Here is a 17,841-nt window from a genome sequence, read left to right as displayed (position 1 = left end):
GTCCTAGGATGGATGTGCTCAGGGCAGAGTCTGCTTGAGGTTCTTTCCCCCTTCCTCTTTCTCCTCCTCTGTTCCTCCCCCTGCTTGCGCTCTCTCTCTCTCTAAAATAAAAAAAATAAATAAAATCTTTAAAAAGAAGATTTCTAGAGGGAACTAAGCATCATTCAACTTTGAATTTCTGGAGTTATTATAGTACCTGATATGTACATGGGATTTACAGGAACAAAGGAATGAAGAAATGACATCAACCCATTGTGGTAGGCAGCAGCCAGGGATACGGAACTGAAATTTGGAACAGGCGTAATGACACAGTAAGACACAAGCACCTCCATCCCACCTTCCTGCCATGGAACTAGATCACATGACGGTGGTCGTAGCAAGATATTTTTTTTATGATAAAATATGAACCCATGAAAGCAAATATTTCCCTCTCCCTTCCCTTCCCAGTTTAAGATGATGTAAAAAGATGGTAAGCCCATACATAATCTTCTCACCTGGTGATGCCTTCTTCCATGTGGCTGCTGTGACCACTGACTTCAGAATCCACATTCAAGAGCAACGAAGGATGCCTTGGGGACTTGAGTCCCCTCACACCTCCATGCTTCCGTGGTCGTGAGTATGCCTTTGTTTGTTAATTTGAAAATAAATAATAAGAAATGTTAACCAAATTAGGTCTGAATTGTCATGCCCATTCTTAAATCCAGACCAAATTTTGTGAGGTGGCCGAACTCGCACATCAAGTCAGGAAGGATATATATATATATAAAAACAAGAGAAAAATAGTTTATTAATGAGCATGGCACCTATCATGCAGAAGAAACTTCAATGAAAAGTAACTAAAAATGGAAGTTTAGAATCCCAGGTTAGGCAGCATCTTCCACAAAGAGCAATAAATTTGGAGAGAACTGAAAAGCAAAGGAAATCAGTTTCAGGTTTCCAAGGTCAGCAAACTGGGAAGACAAACATATGGGAGAAAACCAACGGAATAAGATTTGTTCACAGATTCCTTCCGTCTCTGGTCTGACAAGGTCTTATACAGGAAGGATAAATATTAACATGTGTAAAATATAACCTGAATCTAACTAACTTGAAAATTTTATCAAAATTCCAATTGGGACACATTATAAAAATATATCTCACTTGAATCAAATTGGTTACCAGGAGATGGCTGTGGCTCAGAACACATTTCATGTATTTGTTTCAAGGAAATATTATTCCTTAAATTATGTAAACTCTATTCTCTTAGCTTCCTTATTACTCTGCAACGCATGGTCATACTGACCTCATGGTTGATGGAGGATAGAGCAATTTTCTAAACTAGCATAGAATTTTTTTCTTTAATGTCCTCAACTGAAATAAAGCTGAATCCATTTTTACCTTTCTTAGTGGAGTGTAACTTATATAGAGAAAAGTGCAAAAATCATAGTCAATAAATCATCACAAAATGAACACACCCCAGTGACTACCAATCAGGTCAAACAACAGATTACCTATGCCCTGAAATCCCTGCATGTGCCCCTCATACTTCTGGTACCAACATCTATTTCCTCTTTCTTCTCCAAAATTAATCACTATCTGACCTCTAGCACCATAGATTACTTTTGCATATGTTAAGCTATATAAATGGAATTATGCAATATATATAACCTTTACTGTCTGACTTCTCTGGTTCAGCTTTATGTTTGTGAGATTAATTCAAATGGTTGCATGTAATTGTAGATTGTTTTCCCTCCATTTTGTAAGCATAAACATGCCACCATTTATTTAATCTACTGTATGTGTGTAGGAGCGAAATTTCTGGGTCATAGGGTGTATGGCTATGTAATTAAATATACCAATTTTTCAAAATGATTGTACCAACATTCATATATGGAGAACTGACATCATCCACATCATTACCAACACTAGAAATTGTCAGTTGCTTTTATTTTAGCTATTCTAGTGGGTGTGTAGTTATAGAATTATCTTTAATGGGTTTACTGTTCACTGAGATTCCTGTTCAATTTTCTTGCCCTTATCTCTACTGGGTTCTCCCTCTTTTCCCTATTAATCTGTAGATGTTCTTTATGTATTTTGGATATGAACACTTTATCATTTATATATGCTGCATATATTTTCACCCACATGGCTTGCCTTTTCATGATAAACAAAAGATAAATTTAATATATTTCATAAATACTTTTCTTTATGAATTTGCCTTTCATATTTAGATCTATCATCTACCTAGAATTGTATATGGTATGAGGAAGAGGCCAAAATTTATTTTTTTCTCTATGGATATCCAACTGACTCAACGCTATTAAAAACACCCCAAGGAAACTTTTTTTAAAAGATTTTATTTATTTATTTTTGTGAGATAGAGAGTGAGAGAGAGAGAGAGCACATGAGCAGGGGCAGGGGCAGAGGGAGAAGCAGACTCCCCACTGAGCAGGGAGCCCAATGCGGGACTCCATCCCAGGACCCTTGGATCATGACCTGAGCTGAAAGCAGATGTTTAACCAACTGAGCCACCCAGGCACCCCCCAAGGAAAATTTTTTAAAATAAATCGTGTCCACATATTCATGGAAGCTGAAGAATTTCTCCTGTAAAGGCTAAGACTGGGATGGAAAGTTTCATTTCATCTCTGATCAGTTGATTGTAAACATCTGGGACACCATACTAGGAAAGATCTTGAGGTCATATCAGGGCTCAGACAGAGTAACATGATTGATTAAAAATGCCTCCCCATTGCCTCAGGAAAAATGATGAAGGAGCATCTCTTCCATATCCTTGGACTAAACAATAAGAAAAGAGAAATAAAATAACATGAAAAAAAGTGGGTAAACTATATTTCACAAGCTATATTATCTTAAATTTTATTCCTTCCTAATTTCCAACTTCCTCGCTGTTCTATAGGTCACCGTTGAAAATAAGAATTCTCAAAAGCCTCAAGACTATCATACTTCTATCTCTAAGAATATGAGGTCCAATAAGAGAGTAAATTTCTTCTCTCACCAACCTAAAATCAGCCTTGCCTTCTGTTGTAGTCACCCTCCAAGACAGCCCCGATATTATCCCTGTCTCCTGGATTTTTGCTTCTGAGATTAGGTTATCAAAAGACCAGGCTTTGTTTTGGGTGCTCTCCCTCTGTCTTGATTCACCTGCTCAAGGGGAAGCCAGCTCCCTTCCTGGAGGCAGTCCCATGGAGAGATCCATGGAGAGATCCATGTAAGTGAGTTGAAGACCTTCCAAGGCTTGTCCACAGCTGACAGTAGAAGCATATTCTCCTTCAGTTGTGCCTCAAAATGACTACAGCCCCCGCCAATAACTTCATTATAGCTTTCTGAGAACCCTGAGCCCAAACCACCTGTTCTTTAAGCTGCTCCTGGATACCACCTTAACGACGAGATAGTAACTGCCATTTTAAGCTACAAGTTCATAAAGTAGCATAGGTGGGCTTTGAGGTGATTTATTATGCGCAATAGAGAACTAATATGCCTTCTTAACTCTGGTTTATGTTTGGTGCACTTGTCTGTTAAAAACTACCACCTTCAGAATTCTGGAATATAACACAGACTCACCAGTATTAGTAAGAGACACGCATCCACAAAATATGTGCTATGGTCTGTTTTATTTACATGTTTCATTACTGCCTCCCTGCTTGTAAACATGTCTTTCCACCACCTGGATTGTCCTCAGCTTCGCATTCCATCTGTCTACTTGTTACTCATCCTTCAAATCCTCCTCAAGTGCTGCCTCTTACCTAAAAACTTCTTTTTACTATCAAACCAATGCTACTCACTCATCTCTAAAATCCTGTGATCTATGTTCTGCACTGTACTGGTCAGCAGTAAAAATCCCTTGTGTGGTCTTGTCAGCATCATCCACTTTTGTCTTATCTTCGGAACTAAGCTATCAGCCCCTGAAGAGCTATTCAAGGTTATTTTATAATATTTAGAACCATCTAGCTTTGTATGAAGTATATATTACTATTGTCTTATTACAATTTGAAGGTCATCTTTATTAGTTGATTACCTTATTCAATAACAGTATCAAACTGTCCTAAATTTTACTTTCTTAGTGAAGTTTTGAAAAACGTCCATTTGCTTCACCACCCTCTTTCCCTGACCTGTCTGGGAAACAGCATTAATATGTGAATATTATGGAATCCTAGTAATGTTTGATTAATCAAAGAAACAATTTTAAAAAGTAGATTTGGTGATGTAAGGTTAAAAACCAATACAATCAGAAATACTTCAGTATTACACTCTAAATAAAAAAAGATGTATTGGGGTGCGTGTGTGTGTGTCTGTGTGTGTGTGTATGTATCATGTCCATTTGGGTGGGCTAAAGTTAGAGGTGGGGTGGGGGGAGAGATGCAAGCTAGGCTTCACTAAATAGGATGTTCCAATCAGAAATAGAAGTAAAGATACTTAGACATAATTTACCAATAGGATAGCTACCGTGAAAACTTTAGTTTAATGATTTATAAAATACTTTTTTTTCTTGCTAATTTCCCATGGGTCATATGGGTATTTTAGTCAAGGTGGAAGCAAGTAATGGACATTTCAGTACAGTATGTGTTTTTCCTTGCTTCATGACTTTGTATTACACGTATAAGGGCCAATTTTAGCCCATTTATGCATATGCATAACTCTCTCTTCCATGAGGAACATTCAGTTCTATAAGAGTTCTACTGCTATCTACATAGATTTCCAATTAGAATATTTCTTAATTATTAGAAATATATTACGTACCAAAGGACTACTGGGCCACCTGACCTGGAACACATCTAATGATACAGATTATAAGTATCATTTGGGGAATGAATTAAGGGGAAATATAACAAGAAGTGTTCGGCAGGGGTCACTTCCCAGTCCTGGGCTATTTAACATTTTTCCAATGACCAGGATGATGGAATACCAAGTACGCTTGTTAAGTCTGCTGAAGACATCAGGTGGAAGAAATAGCTGGTATCTTGGAGGAGAGAATTAAAATTACAAATGACCATAATGAATGTGAACAGTAGTCAAAATGGAAAGAAGGAGATTGAATGTGTGTGCATCCCTCTTGCAGAGGTAATGTTGGATATGGGATGCGCAGAGATGATAATGAAAGACGAAGGAAATGCAAACCAACAAGGAAACACCTTTTTAAAAATAAGGTCAGAGGAAATAAATCAAAGAGGATATTATTTCAATTTGAAGGTCATCTGCCTTAAACAAGAGGGAGGTGCAAAATAACAACGACAACAACAGCACTAACAACAACAGAAAGTTCTTAGGAATAAATATGAATGGTTTATGTAAGAATCTGCCTGCAGCCATATTGCTAAACCAAAATAGCCACTAAAGCTCAAAGACGTCCTCTTCTCATGTCCTATCATCTTAAAAGGTAAATTATCTACCTAAGATGGTAATGCCTTAAGTGAAAAAAATAGCAAAATGAGAGAATTTACACAAATTTAAAGAAGTTATACATGTGGTTTTACTCATCTGTGTCATCGGGGGTAAAAATCTGACCTCACATAACACTCCTCAAATGTGCCTTTACCCAGGAATGCCTTGTCTCCCCAACTCAATTGCACAATTTGGGGGTACAACAGTTGGATCTTTTAGGTGTGCAAAAACCATTCAATGTAAAACTCAGGTTTCTCAGTTACATCTTGGTTTGAAAGAGTGAAATTTTCCATTTAACTTAGGTCAGTCTTTGAAATAGTTCCTGTACCACCACCGCCTACGACGCACCAAGCAAAGGGCAACAAACGGTACTTCCTTTGTACATCTAAGTGGTTCCTTTTTCTTAGCCTCTTGGGAACAAGAGGATCAGGGTTTGCCATATTCCTGTTCATCTGCGCTATGAAGGTGACCTAAATGTGCCAGCCGTTCTCAAGGTGTGGTCCAAGGATTCCTTGGGGCTAGTCAAGACCCCTGGAGTTTATTTGTGTTTTTCGCTCTCATTCTCTCATAAGTGCATAGGGACTGGTAACATCCAGGCATGTGTCATTGCAACAGATTAAATACAAAAGCACCAAACTACCCTTTTATGAAGCCAGACATTAAGACTGGCAAAAAATTCACTGTGAAAAACAATATGGAGTTTCCTCAAAAAATTAAAAATAGAATTACCGTATGATCTAGTAATTCCAATACTGGGTATTTACCCAAAGAATATGAAAACACTAATTCAAAAAGATATATACATCCTGATGTTTACTGCAGGATTATTTAAAATAGCCAAATTATGGAAGCAGCCCAAGTGTCCACCAATAGATGAATTAATAAAGAAGAGGTGGTATATCATGGAATATTAGTAAGCCATAAAAAATAATGATATCTTGCCATTTGAGACAACCTGGCTGGAGCTAGAGAGTACAGTGCTAAGCAAAAGAAGTCAGTCAAGGAAAGACAAAAACCATATGATTTCACTCATATATGGAATTTAAGAACAACACAAATGAACAAAAGGGAAAAAAAAGATAGAGACAAACCAAGAAACAGACTTTTAACTGTAAAGAACCAACCGATTTTTGGTTGAGGGGAAGCAGGTGAGGGGATAGGTGAAATAGATAAAGGGGATTAAGAGTACATTTACCGTGATGAGCACTGAGTAATCTATAGAATTGTTGAATCACTATACTGTACACCTGAAACTAATATAACACTGTATGTTAACTGTAATGGAATTTTTAAAAACCTGAAAAATATTTCAAACAGAAAAAAGAAAAGATTGGCAAAATGTAAAACATTACTACTTCTGCCATTGATAATTTTTGTTTTGTAAAATACAATTTTTAAATAAAATCATGTAACATGTAATGGGTTCATTGTTTTTATTTTGAAGTTAACTAATTGATACTTTTAAATGTCTCCACTGTAATTTCCATTAAAGCAAATATCATGAGATATAACCCACATGAACAAAAGCTCTTCAAGGTCTTCAGTAATCTTGAATTGTGAATAGGGCAAAAAGTGTGAGAACCACTGAATTACCCTTAACAGCTCCTTGTTTGTCAGGAACCTCCAACTCATGAAACTAACTAATACTGTCTTCTAGGTTATCAGGTAGAGAGAAGTGTTGGTACAGATCAATAGATCTCAGCCTTGGCTGTACAATGGAATCACCTGGAGAGCTTTAAAATAAATAGATTTTTGAATTCTTTTTAAAGTTTTATTTATTTTTTATTATTATTTCGAGGGTATTGGGTTTCTGCTTAGGCATTAGAATTTTAAAACCTTTCTGTGTGGCTGTTAACAGGCAGACAAGGTTGAGTATGCTTGAGATAGACCTTCCTTCCTCTATGCTAGTCTATTGGAGGTTTTGGACTTCTACCACACAGTATGGTAATGCCTCCCCAAAATGAGAAAGAACCCAAATAAGCCTCACTGTTTCCAATGTCATCACCCCTGGTAACATCTATGACGTCCTAAGTTGATACGAGCGTTTGTGTTTTTTTAACATTGCTTGTGAATTTCAAGTAGTTGCTGATTGTGCATATTTTTTCCCATGGTTCGTAGTACACATTAAATTATAATAATCATTAAACTGGTTTAATGATTAAATTGCTATACTAAAATTAAATATTTAGCTTCATTTTTTAACACAAAAGCATAAGAAATAACTTGATATCTTGTAAAAATGTAATGACATAATTTTACTTTGTTATATCAAACCTAAGAAATCAGGCTAAAATTACATTCCTGAAAGAGCTTGTTATTTTAATTATAAATCAAGTAACCAGGTGAGTTTCACTTCCCATCTGACATTTGGTGATTAAGGGGTTCAGATATACCGGTTCCCTCACGGAGTAGCCAATCCCATAAAGCCATTGGATGACAACTTTATATTTTATGGGGAAATTAGAGAATTTAGGTTTGGGCTCTATACCTGTTCCCACTTATTTTACCCTCTGCCCTTTTTTAATATAAACTATTCATATTGAATTTAGTCACTGTGAATTTCTCAACCTTCCCCTTCACAATGACTCTATATTAGTCAAATAGTGTTTATGATATCATTAATTTGTATAATTTCAATATCTCTAGTACTAATAGAATAAATCACATTTTTAAAAATCAGAACAAAATTGGGATTTTAAAAATGATCATATATCTTTATCAAGATGGTAATTGGTTTTGATACTTACCAAAATGATTTTTTACCAAAAATTCTACATTTTGAAATTTATTATTTGGACCATTCACACAAATTTGTGCTGGTACTGCTTAAATGTCACTAATATATGGACACTGTGGTGTGGTGTTTTCTGAAGAGGCATGGGATCTCCTGTGAGATAGTAGGTACAGATGAGATAGTAGGTACAGAACAAAAGATATTACTCTATAAACTGCTTTGCATTTGCAATTGAAAAGAAAAAAGTATTAGATTGTTTTAATTCCCATATTTATGTTCGGTTCCAAGATTCTCTGTATTATGGAATCATGCCTAATGACTTTTGTCCTTCAAAATCCAGTTTACTACAAAAGAGGCATCTTTAACAAAAAGATTGTTAATAAAATATTAAATTGCCTGCTAAAATATTTTAAATGATTTCTCTATATGCTAGTTTGTTTATGATGGAAATAAAAGAAAACTTTCCTAATATGCAGCAAATTAACCCTTTTAAAGTATTAATGCTTAATGGGCTGAAGAGAAATATGTTTATCATACACATATACTTATAAATTTATATTTTATAGATATAATCTTTGCATAATTTACATTTTATATCAATTTCTAAGAAATTAGTGGGGAAAGCAAAGATTCTACTTTATGATGAAATTGTGATATTATTTTAACATGTTTAGTACACTATTTTATTTCCCTTTTTTCTTCTTGATTACTGTTTTCTTTTTTATTATGTTATAAAAGATTTTGTATTTCTTAAAACAAAATAAGCCCTTTCATTTTTCCTTATGCTAATTTAACTTACTGCTCATAAACTATAGCCTAATTTTTCTGTCCTTTAGTAAATAAGCATGAAATATTAATTATCAACAAGTGAAGATTCTAAATTGTATTGTGCATAATTATGTAATAGCTACACAGGAAAACTTTGTCTCACAGTGACATTTCTTGGTGTTGATATGAAAGTACTCATTAACATACAATTCTCTGGCAAGATGAGTAAATAGAATTATATAAAGCCAATCAATACCCAAGTCAAATATATTTATTAAATAAAAAGTTTATTGTTTGCTAGTGAGTGTGTGGATTCAATTTTTTATTGTTACTCTTTATTGTTTATTCTTTTCGTGAGAATTTTTTTCTTTTATTTGCGTACTTTATGTTGCACAATGTTTTAAACATTATAAAAGAATAATGCCAAGCTTATTTCTTCACTTTTTACCGGCTATATTTACAAATCGATTTGGGGGGTTTCCCTTAATTTTGTGTTGGCTTATGTTTTCATATCACCAACTGTGTTTTTCCTTTTTTATTTCTTAAGTGGGAAAGAATACGTTATATTCCTCGTGGTTGCTTTTTCCTCACAGAATTCCCCTGGCTCGCCACTGACAGATCTTGATATCCAAGAGGGAGTCAGCTTGCAGGATTAAAGGCAAGAACCTCAATTAGACACTCTCTGATTTCTTCAGATGTTTTTTCTAATCTTTTAATATGGGATTATAGTCAGCTAGAACCTATGCTGCTGTTATAAAAATAGTGAAGACTCTTTGTTCTAAATCATAAGCACTCGCCATTTTAAAAATGTCTATTTTTCTTAATTTGAATTAATTCTGGTCTAGATGAGGATAATGAACTTTGGTCAGCTCTTTGCAGTTCCGAGTACAAAATAGCTTGATGAGCACTGTGAAGCACACACACTCTCCTCAGAATCTGCTGGAAAACTCCCTCAGAGACTGATTAGCTCACGCTTGTCACAAATAGGGGAGATAATTATGGGGCTTAACAGTCTATGTGGTGGATCTTTTGAGAGGCAATGGGTAGATCTAAGACTGTCTTTGGATCAACCCTAATTCTTATTATTGCACATATCTTGTGAGGGGTTTTTTTCCTTTCTTTTTCTTTCTTTTTTTTTTTTCCACACATCCCCAGAGACTAAACATTGTCTCTTCCCAGAGGATGACATCACGTTTCTTTTCCAGAAGATAAAATTGTCCAAATTAGATTATCTTTAATTAGTCTAATCTTACGAGCCATTCCATAAAGTTTATTGCGCTCATGCTGGCACCATGTTACAAGATTCTTATTGAATGAACTAATCTTTTGCCATGGAAATGATGCTTATAAACAATGTTGCTGATTCCTTTATTACAATAAAGATTTCCTTCTCTGAAGCTTCAGGTTTCAATAGCTGTTTTATGGTTCTCGGTAATAGCAGATGACTTTGTTTTAATGAGAATGTTGACTTACTCCAAATTTCACTTGTTACTAAGTTATTCTACTGCAAAATGCCTTCGTGGTGACAAAAGGCAAACGAAGTTTCAGAAAATTTTATGTTTATAAGAAGTTATTTGGGATAATGTCATCTCCTGTTTTAATGTAAGAACCATCTCCTTTAAAATAGCCTCAGTTTCAGCCTTGCCTTTTAGTGAAAGAATGGCTTGGAGTGTTGGAGGGGGCATCTACTTACACACCCCATGAAAAGATCCTACTCATTAAAAGTTAGGTTCTAGATAGAAAGACAAAACAAACTGCCATCACTAGAAATTACGTCCTGTTTATTAAATCCACTACCTGTCTCAGTTGCCATCTCCTTACAACTTCATCTAAGATGTTTCACAAATATGTGCTTACTTTTAAAAAGTCATGGATGAAAATGAATTGCAACCTCTGAATTAAAATTGTTGACAAGATGATCCTAATGATATTCCAAATCAGATGAAAATATAACTGATTTACATTTTCTTCTCTTTTAAAGCCTCTTAAAATTCTCCACATCAATCTCTTTCCTCTTAAGAATTTCAGTTGGTTTGTGACCTGGGTGAAGTCTCTTAACTTTTTGGGTTCCTGTTTTATGATCTTTGTAGTTAGAGGGCTGCAAAAAAAAAAAAATAATAAAAAATGGTTTGAAAATCTCTAAAGCACTCTGATTCTATTATATAAAATGCTGTTGTTCTCTGGGGACTCTCTTCGTTCCAGAAAATGTTGCCCAATTGTTGAGAGTTAAAGGAATTGCTTTTGCCCAAAGGCTCCTCTGTTTCTTGAGTAACTATAGTATCTTTACTTGCATAACTTCTAATAGAACATTTTTAACACCAGATCTAGTTCCTTAGACCCATTTTTTTTAAATAATAAGCTTTCTCAGGAAAAGAAAAATCCCTCTTTAAATGGAAAAGATGACTGTCTCTTTCCTGTATGAATATCTTCAAAATGAAATCAGATAATAATTCTTACCCTTTACCTCTAACACGTAGAAGAGAATTATGATCATTTTCTACTCTGCTCCATTACAGCGTAAACAGAGAAAAGAGCATCTTGTTGCATTAGAATAAATGCATCTTTTTCACAGTATTTTTTACAGAATAAAAAAAATGAGAAAAATGTTCATTTTTCTTTATTTGAATTAATTCTGGTCTAGATGAGGATAATGAACTTTGGTCAGCTTTATTTTTTTTACATAACTTCCTTCAAATGAAAGAAAATATTTCAAATGGAAAGCTTACTTTTGATGGTTTGTATTTGTAAATTTGCTTACTAAAACCAGATAAAAAAATGAGATGATGATAACTGGTCATTTTGAGTGTTTTTTAAAAGTAAAAGACCATCTCATCAGAAAGCTTGAATCCTTAGTAAGATGGTGAGAGCATATTGCTTCTTTGGACGCAGAGGACATCTCTTTACAGTCTCATTTCTTCATATTTTGCTGTGATTTCTCTTTCTCTTTCTATTCCCACCCTAATATTTGAATTTAAAAGGAAGAGGTCACCGCTGGTTTCCGTCTGCCTTGGTTTGCATAAGTAGAGAAGACCAGCATTAAGCTTTTTCCACAGAGCAATTGAGACTCAGTCAATCAGACTCTGTTCATTGATTTTCGGATCTGAGCGGCAATGGCGCCTGTTACTCTTAGCCACCCTGGTGAAGCTGACCAAGGCCTCTAATCCTCTTAAACAGCAGTCAAGAAATTGAGATAAAAGCTGGCAATTCAACTTGTTCAAATAACAGATTTGACAAATTAGGAGGGTTCAACCCTATGATGAAAAAATTCAATCTTGGTGGTTACATGCAACAACAGGGAGGAGATGCAAATCAAGGCCTTACAAAGAAATTGTTAGACATACAAATAAGACAAGTCATTCCCTTTATTTTGTGCATGTGATGAAAAGAAAATTATAATATAAGTGAAATGTCAGTATAATAGAAAAAAAAAATCCTCAAAATTCCAAAAGCCAAAAATTAGATATTGCGCAATGATGATTTCTATGCCTTTTCGTATGGAAAAAAATAACATGAAAAATAAAAGTAAGGCTTAAAGTAACATTAATTTTACATAAATGTGCTTTTGGCCTAATGACATGTTTAATTTAATTCTGTCAATAAATTAAATGAGAACCTGAACAGTTTCAGTTTCTACACAATAAATATAAATTATGGAAATTCTTATTCTGAGTTAACCATTCAAATAGATTAATAAATCCAGCCAAATAACTTATTTGATAACTGCATTGAATTTGCTAAAATTACTGTTCTAGTCAGTCAAAAAAAAGTTAAGTTTCTTGTTTGAATATACACAGACAATGGATTTTTAATGAAAATTATGTTCTACTCTTGGCATTATCATAGATATATTCTGAAATAGTTTTTACATTATCAGACATTGTGTTCACAGTGACATAGGATGCCCCATGTGTAAGAGGAAAAAAACCCTAAATTTTAATTCTACCTAATATTTCACTCCCTTACTTATCTTAAGGAAAGAGAACTAAAGCAATATATCTATCTCACAAATAGTCAAAAAGCCCTTATTTTTGTAAATTTCATAGCTGTTTGATCTCATGAAGGTAAGTCTGTACTTTCCAAGCTTAATTATTTCAAATACTTCTTATTTTTTCTTTGTTTCTATTGTTTGTTTTTTTCTCTTTGTATACCCAAAACTTAGAGTAATGTCCCAAACATTATGAATTGTTTGATAATTGCTTTTCTTGCTGAATGAATGGATGAATAAATAAATGAATGAATGAAATAGATGAATGAATGAAATCAAATGTTTTAATCCCTCATTTTCTTGGCACAAGTGAGGTTCAACATACTGATATATATTTAAATATCAAAAAATATTTAAACATCAAACTATCCTTTAATGACTTGGAAATTAACATTTGGCCAAGCCTGTGAATCACCATTCTATGTGGAGTCACTGTCACTATATACTCCCTGTGGCCAGGTATTCAGTCTAATTTGTCTATATATTTCCAGCACCTTATGTGTGGTAGGAACACAGTAAATAATAATTCAATGAATGGATGTGTAAATGAGTAAGTGATTGTGTGATTAACTGAACACCCCAAATATTAGTTGTATCCATTACAAAATTATATTGAAAAACTATGTCTAATTGGTCTAAATCTACTGCCTGGGGAACAAGGGCAGTTGAGGGCAGTCAATGCTTATTCAATTTAATTTTCCATATATTTACTGAGCAGGTATCGAGCATGTCACCACTCTATATGGAGTTCTATAGTTGATCCTAGGGGAAGATACCTAGATATGAGGAGTTTATGTATGATAAAGAAACTAAATGAATACAAGAATGTGCTTAAGACTATATTAAACAGACATTCTGAAATAAGTCACCAGATGTACCACAAAATGAGAAGGGTAAGATGATATGTATAACTAGCTTTTTGGGTAGATGCATATCTATCGGAAGTGATTTGAGATACAAAGCTGGCCCTCATACTGTACATTTATACTATTGCTAATTTATTACTTTATCTGACAATTAATCTCTTCTCACAGACCTATTTTTAAATACAAATACCTTAAAAAATAATTACAAATTCCTTAAGAAGAGGTAACATGGCAAACCTCCAATACTTGGATGCTTCCATTCCTTTATTAGAACCATATTCTCCAATAAGAAGACTTTGGGGCTTGAAACAGAGGAAAGAAAAAAGTGCACAAATAAGAAGAAAAATAAATTTGATAGAAGAGATGTGGTTTTGCCATGAGTAACTTACCTAATTTCCAGATGTTTGGCCCTAGGTGATAGCAGAAGAGGATAATCTCATCATAAGGAGCGCCAAACACTCCCAGTATAGTTCATAGCTTTTCCAGTGTTGGAATATCCCTTCCCTGGGCCACTGAGGGACTGTCACAAGTGAAAATAAGATTAATACATGTTTGGGCGCCTGCGTGGCTCAGTTGGTTAAGTGACTGCCTTCAGCTCAGGTCATGATCCTGGAGTCCCGGGATCGAGTCCTGCATCAGGCTCCCTGCTCGGCAGGGAGTCTGCTTCTCCCTCTGACCCTCCTCCCTCTCGTGCTCTCTCTCATTCTCTCTCTCACAAATAAATAAAATCTTAAAAAAAAAAAGATTAATACATATTTGATGCCTATTATTACTTACCTAACAAAAGTTACTTATACAATTCAAACTGTTATCCTCTTTTCTACTATGGGATAAAAAATAATTAAAAGTTCAAATAATTACATGTCCTTTGCCTTTGTTAACCTAAAATAGGGAAAGGAAATTTGCTGAATCTGCTATTTTCACCACCTATTGAAGACGATTCCAATAAACAGTCATCAAATATTTCCAAAGAACACTTTTTGGGCAAAAGAAGTCAATGTGCTGATTGAATCAATGCAAATAAGAATACTACACCTGATTGTGTCTCTTAGGGAAACATATATTTATACAATTTAATGGGGATGGAGTAATTTGGCCAGAATAGAATTCTAGTGATGTAGCTCATTTCTTGGCACCATACACAAAATTGCTGGAGTCAAAAGTCATTGCCTGAATTATAAAATGATAATTAAAGCCTAATGTAGAAACTAGCCCTAAATCATTTGAAAAAATTAGTGTGTGACAAGAAGAAAAGAATCATTTAAATTAACTAAAGTTAGTATGAAATTACCAAGGTCACTAAACAACAATAGGGTTTTACTATTTAGAACAAAAAAAAATATGAAGTACTGCCCTGTGTGTGCTTTAAGACATAAACACTTCCAGTTAGTCATAAAAATTGTGGTGTCTCAACTGTTAATTTCCTTGCATCTTATCTCTCTTCTATCATCCCAGTAAGAAGTCAGACCATTTATTGAATACCTAATATATGCCAACTGTTTGCATCCTCACAAGAATCATGCAAGGATAGGTGTCAGCCACATTTTACAATGTGTAAATGGCAGAGCTGTGGATTCTATACAGATCTGTCAGATGCCAAAGCTATTTATATATTTTTAATTGCTCAATGCTCTCTTTTTCTTAACTAAAATATAAATATTTTGTTTCATATGGGACATAAACATTGTGGTTAACCAGAGAAGGCTTCCCAGAAGAAGTGCCTTTAAAAACAAACAAACACCGGGAAGTGAGACAGCAAGTTGTATGGGTAACTGGTCAGAGAGTATTCTAGGAAAAAAGAACAGTAAGAGCAAAGTCCCTGAGGCAGGAGCAAACTTGCTACATCCATGGGATAATAAGAACACTAGTGAAGCTAGAAGCACGTGCTTTCACTCTTTCACAAGAATAACAGGAGCTGAGTTCAGATAGGTATTGTATAGCCATGTCATGTAGGTCCTGCTAGATCAGAAAACACACCTTGGCTTTACTCTGAACAAAATAGGAAGGCATTAGGATGTGCTGAACACAGGAGGGGAATAATTTGACTTGAATTTGACAGGGGCTCTCTGATGTTTTGTTGGGGTAGAGTGAAGGGATATAGAAGCAGAAGCAGAAGCAGGGAGACCAACTAAGAGACTACTGCAATAATCCAATGGGATATGATGATGGCTTGGGCCATGGTGGTAGCAGTGGAAATGATGAGCCATGGTTGAATTCTGGGTATATATTGAAGTTAAATGGAGCAGAATTTGCTACTGGACTGGATGTGACATGTAAACAGAAGAGAGGATGCCAGTATGGTGGGTATATGAAGCTATACTTGATTGACTAGAAAGATGTGATTGCTGTTGGTTGAAATTGGGAAGATAATCAAATTTACATTCTGACATACCTGTAATCACAACTCTTCACTAGATATACATTGTTAAATGGGTAACAGCAAGGTACAATAGGACCTTACCACAGCATACCAAAGGCTTTGTTTCCATTATCACAGTTTTGGTTTTGTTTTTATGTTTTCTGATAATGATATAACAGGAGGTCTACATTTCTTTAGGTTACAGATCTCTTTAAAAGTCTGGGGAAAACTGTTGACACTTTCCCCAGAAGGATGAGCTTTGCCACACAAACAGAAATTTGCATTTTATTGCCAGGGCGGAGAGGAGGGGTTGAGAATTTATAACCTCCATGAAGATATCCATAGGCCCCTATTTAAGAAGTCCTGAATATTGGGCGCCTGGGTGGCTCAGATGGTTAAGCGTCTGCCTTCGGCTCAGGTCATGATCCCAGGGTCCTGGGATCGAGTCCCGCATCGGGCTCTCTGCTCCTTGGGAGCCTGCTTCTCCCTCTGCCTCTCTCTCTCTGTCTCTCATGAATAAATAAATAAAATCTTTAAAAAAAAAAAAAGAAGTCCTGAATATTGAGCTGATACTCACTCCTGCTTGGTAAGGCAAATGCTCACAATCTGGTCTGCATTTTACTTATCACCATAGGCCCCCTCATGAGAGCCTTTGGGTTAATATTGAAGAGTTGATTATATCCCCGGGCACAGTGTGACTCTTTTCACCTCCCTACAAATAAATCCTTTACAAGCAGCAAAAACCCCAGTGTTTATTAGCTAGTTATTTGAGAATGAACTTCCATTACTACTCTTTTTTACTTGATTGTTTCCTGCTTGGTTCCCCCGGTAGGGTCAGAATCGGCAGCACTCTTACAACATAATTTGTTCTCCAGGAGGACAAAGAGACAATATAGCGTTTGAGGGTGGATGACAAATATTATTTGTTACAAAAATTTACTCTACCATTATCCTTTTATTTAGGTTTATTTAACCCAAAGACTAAGAATTGCTAAGTGTACTATCACCAGTGTGGTAACTGGGTGTGCAAGAGGAGATGAAAAGAGAACAACACGATCTACTTGATGAGATAAAACATAAACACCCAAAATGTTCAACATGAGCTCCCTTGTTTAGTTAAATGGTGAAAGAGTTCTTGAAAGTAATGGCTAATACAGGACTTCCAGTGGGCAAGCAAACATCCCCGTATCTTCACCCTCAATGTTTTCACAAAACTGCTCATCTCTAAGAACAGCGCTCCATCTACGTCTCAAGTGGAAGCTCTTAATTTCCCAGATTTCCTGAGCTTGGATTAAGATAGAGATTTGGCGTTCAACCTACTCTCTAGTGCCATTATTTTTCAGCATGCTAAGGCACTGTCTACTCCTAGCATAGCACCTTCCCCACAATTTGAAACATTGCATTTGGAAAACAAAACAAATAATACATTATATGTTAAAAAAAAAAAAAAGAAGATAGCAGGAAGGGAAAAATTAAGGGGGAGAAATCGGAGGGGGAGATGAACCATGAGAGACTACGGACTCAGAAACAAACTGAGGGTTCTGGGGGGGGGATGGGTTAACCCAGTGATGGGTATTAAAGAGGGCACGTACTGAATGGGGCACTGGGTGTTATACACAAACAATGAATCATGGAACACTACATCAAAAACTAATGAATCACAGATCTGTACCTCTGAAACAAATAATACAATATGTTAAAAAAAAAAAAGAAGATAGCAGGAGGGGAAGAATGAAGGGGGGGAAATCGG

The sequence above is a fragment of the Leptonychotes weddellii genome, chromosome 3, assembly GCF_054177405.1.
Source record: "Leptonychotes weddellii isolate Sample4059 chromosome 3, ASM5417740v2, whole genome shotgun sequence".
NCBI classification, from domain to species: Eukaryota; Metazoa; Chordata; class Mammalia; order Carnivora; family Phocidae; genus Leptonychotes; species Leptonychotes weddellii.
The sequence above is the reverse complement of the archived record's forward strand: the minus strand, read 5'-3'. Positions refer to the sequence as shown.